This window comes from Nicotiana tabacum, chromosome 11 (assembly GCF_000715075.1).
Source record: "Nicotiana tabacum cultivar K326 chromosome 11, ASM71507v2, whole genome shotgun sequence".
NCBI lineage: Eukaryota > Viridiplantae > Streptophyta > Magnoliopsida > Solanales > Solanaceae > Nicotiana > Nicotiana tabacum.
In genome coordinates, this window is record NC_134090.1 from 41802014 (window position 1) to 41806424 (window position 4411).

Consider the following 4411-nt stretch of genomic DNA (forward strand, 5'->3'; position numbering starts at 1 on the left):
CCGGCTCTCCACCTCGGTATACTCTATCATCTCACTCACTTCTGAACTACACGTGGCCTGATTGCTTTATAGCCAAGGATATGCAGGCAGCTCGGATACCAGAGCTCGGTCATATTCTCTTTTTCTCTTAAGTTTAGTCTCTCCAAATAAAGGTCGGGTCAAAAAACCTGTCTAGTCGTTCTTTGTCTGAAAACTCTTCGTGTTTCCAGTCAAAGAGGGACAGTTGTACACATGTAATTTTTTACCCTCCCCGAGATTTAACCCTTTTTAGCATTTAAATATTTAGTTTAGGTCTAATATCACTCTTTTAACTAGTTTTGACTCTTTTACTTTATTTTATCACAAAAAAAAATTACAAAAAATAGTTTCATTTTTCTCTATTTAATTAAGGTATTAGGTATTTTTAGGAAAATATTATTTTAACCCATTTTAATATAATCCCGAAAATACCAAAATAGTTTCATGTTATGATATGGTTTATTTTAATTAATTGGAATTAATTTTGCATTCAATAGCATATTTTTAAAATATTTTGTAGAAGGAAAAGGTTTAAGTTTTATTTATTTATGGATTTATAAAGAGTTGAAAACCCAATTTGTAGGCCCAATTTCGGCACCCCCTTGGCCCAATTAATCCCCAAAGACCCACACCTCTTCACACTTCTCACCAACCCATCAGCTCATGAACCACGCAAACCGGACCGGACCCGCCCCATTTTTCCCTCTAATCTTGGCCATCCATTCACTTTGATCCAACCCTTATTCCTCCCCACCATAATATAAAAACCAAATATTTCTCTAACCCTAAACCTAAAACACCCCTAACCAAACGATGCCCCCTCCATCTCCCACCTTTGCCGGCGCTACAACACTCCCAGACCCACCGTAAAATCCCTTCCACGTCATCACTGGTCCCCTATGGTCCCCCTTCCCTTTGTTTCATCTTCCACGTAGCAAAATCCCAACGAATCTCATTATTATTAACGCGTTTTCTTGCTCTCTAAGTTGGAATTGAATAAATGGAGGTCGTAGATTGAATCACTATTAATCTCGACCCTCCATTTGTTCGATTTTGAACTATAAAAGAGAAAATAAGAGAAAAATCGGGGGTCTTCGGAAAAAAATCAGAATTGGGAGAAGAGGGTTCTAGGGTTCTTGAGGATTCTTCTCATTTTCTATTTTTCATTAAAAAGAGTAATACAATCAAAAATAGTTGGAATATTTTGGTTAGAGTTCTGCTTTTCTATTTCAAAAATCAGAAAATAAAAAAAAATACTTAGTGTAGTTGTTCTTTTATTTTCGGCTTTCTTCCTCCCATTTTGGATTCCACATTTTTTATTTTGCTGTTCAAATATGGAGATTGATTGAGCTGAAATCATTTGCCATTCGAGTTTGCTTGAGGTCGGAGTCGTGTTCGTCGTTCGAGTTCTGGTCCCGTCGTTCGATTTTGCTTGCTGTTTCTCGTCAGATTTTCTTTCGTTTCGAGGAGTGTATATTTGCTGATTTTTCCCACTATTATTTAGAAGAATTTCAGCTTAACAGGTTCACTTCTTTTCCTTTCTTTTGTTTCTGTTGTGAATCATGTTTATCTTTGGTGAGGATCATGTCAATTGGTTTGTTCTCGCTTAAATCTTTTCTTCTGCTTCTTCTAGTCAAAATGAGCTTGAAAGTGTGTGCTGGTTTGCAATTTTATATGGCTACGGTGTTGGATTCGTGTTGAACGTTTGAAGTTAATTCACGAGGAAAATGGCAGCTTGTTGGTTTAAGGTTTCTTTTCAGTTTGAACTCTAAAATGGGTGGAAGTTTTGTTGGTGTCCCAGGTTTTGAACTAAGATTGAATCATTGAAATGGCGTAAAAATCGATTTGTCACTGTTTGATCCATTAGCCTACATAAAAAAAATATCAGCATGTTTTAAGTTTTCTTTAATCTGAGTCAGTGGCTCTAGTTCTTTTCATGAGTTTTGCCATAGTCCCTTGACTAGAGTAGTTCGTGAATTTCTTGTGAGTTCTACTACCCATTTGGACCCAATTTTAGAATTTTTTCTTAAAACTTATTTGGTCGGCTAATTCATCTGTTTTGAAGCAATTAGTTGTAAATTTTCTTTGTGTCCTAATCTCATCTTTTGCAAGTCTCATACATAAACAATCTCTAGGAAAATGTCACAGTGATCTTTTTAAGACCTCCACACCTTAATTGGCTCATGAACGTTTAATGCACTTTGTTTCTTTCTTTCCCCATTGTGTGTTAGATGGTTAAATATGTCTAGATATTTATTACTGTTTTAATTTAAAATTTCACAAAGGAATTGGAGTGGTAGACGTAAGAAGATGTTTGAACAACACTTTCCGATGAATTGGATTCACATTTTTTATTTTGTTGTTATTCTAGTTCTCTTAACTCTATCTCCTTAAATGATTTGGATCTTTACCTGCTAGACATTCTTCGGCTGATTAAATGTTTGGACATGAAATTGTCATTTTTTTGAATGATTGTTAGATCGTGTGAGTTGGGGTGTCCTGCCTACCAGATAATTAATATTTTCTCATGTCCTTTAGGAATCGGATTTAGCCAAATGTTTGGAATAAGAAGTTAAAGGAAAATGAGCGTGATTTAGATTTTGCTTTTACTTAGTTTTCTTTATTTATTTTGCTATATTGACCGCTAGTAACATGTTTAGGCCGACAAAATTTGGGTAGGCAAGCCTTAGGATTTTGTTAGTTTTGAGGCGAGAAGTCGTTCCCTTAGGTAAATTTATCCGGGGAATGCCCCAAAGGATTTGTATAAATTTTATCCTGGGTATGCCCCGAGGTATTTGTATTTGGAGGTTGAGAGCAAAACTCATAGTACTTTTATTCTTGTTTTATGATCTTATTAGGCGGGGACGACCTCGAGCCTCTTTTTGATTGTCTATTTTCTCTTTGTGTGCTTTTACCTCAATTAGAATATCTTTTAAAGCCAACTAGATCGAGTATGCAACCGTACTAGTTACGGGACTTGGGAAGTATCTAACACCTTCTTCCCGAGTCAAATGAATCCACTTTCCCGAATCTCTGGTGCAGACTTAGTTTTTGGAGTCCAAAGTGTTTTAAAAGGAAAAATTATTTTTAAAAACGGTGACCTGGCACAATGAAACCAATGTCAAGTGGCGACTCAGAAAAATCTTTTTGAACACAATTTTTTTGTCACCTTTCAAATTTGAAAATCCTTTTGAGCATTACAATCTCTTTTATATATTTTAAGAGGGTTAGTGAGGTGAAAAAAGGGGCGTGACAGAGTTAAATTTGTATTCTCACAACCATTGCTTTAACTCTCTCTTCTTCTCACATCTTCTACATATGCTTCAAGGGGCCGTATATTTTCTGCTTCTCCTCTTGTGTCACCTGGTTGCAATGTAAGAAAATTGAAGAGTAGAAGTCCACCATTGAAGACCATTCAGAGCTTTGCTTTCGAAAATGGGTTTTTTGAGTTTGTTAGTTGTTTGGATTGGGTGTTGTTCCAATTGATTGAAAATATCAAAAGGAGTTCAAAATTTAAATTTGAAGTGATTTGGAGTAGATTTTAGCAAGATTTGAGTCAAATATCAGAACAGACGCAAGGAAGAGGCGAAGTCAGTTTTTTGTATAATTATGTATAATCTTGTATAATAGTGTATATGAGTGTATAAATATATTTTATACACTTTTATACACCTTTATACAAGCGTCTGTAGACGAACTTCTTTCACGATTTTCAGTTGCAATTCTTGTTCAAAATCAGTCCAAATCTCCATTAAATAACTTCAAATTTTATATACAACCTCCTTGTACTATTTATTACAAGTCTAAATAACACCAACTTCAAATTTCTCACAAAATTAAATTCGGAATTTAAACCCGCATATTTAAGCTTGTTAAAAATCTAATTTTCACCACCCAAATGGATTTGGTTTGTTGAACTAATATTTGAGTAACAGTTACTGATTCGAAAATTAACTTAAAAGCTTGAAGAATCTTTTCTAAAAATTAAATAGTTATTTTGAGAACCTATTGGAGATGGATGTTAAATCTTAGCCTATTATTTTTGGACTAGTTGGTTATAAATTGAAATATGGACTATAAAATTAAAAAGTAGGGAGCCCAATTGTCCTTATGTGAAATTTTTCCTTATTTAATTAGTTTCACCACATGATACTTTTTAGCTACTTATGATCCTCTAATTCAGAAGGGCTCAAAGGAATCTTTCAAACCTGCTCGAATGGCTAGAAAATTCAACAAACATGCTAGTATTAAAAGGAATAGACTTATTGAAACCCAAACTTCCAGTTAGATGATTTTTTAAGACTCATCGCGAAAAGAGGGCCTTCCTCTTTCTTGCTTGAAGCTCTGTCAAAGAAGTATTCTATTCCGAAAAGGCTTAGGGCTAGGCTAAACC

The 4411-nt window shown here is 34.8% G+C and overlaps 1 long non-coding RNA gene across 1 annotated transcript; it reads left to right on the top strand.

Annotated features, from left to right (window-relative positions):
• Window positions 1-825: 825 nt before the first annotated feature.
• LOC142166266 (uncharacterized) lies at window positions 826-3756 on the top strand. The gene is made up of 2 exons (XR_012696528.1): window positions 826-1541; window positions 3347-3756. It is a non-coding gene; the product is annotated as an uncharacterized LOC142166266 (long non-coding RNA).
• The last annotated feature ends 655 nt before the right edge of the window (window positions 3757-4411 follow it).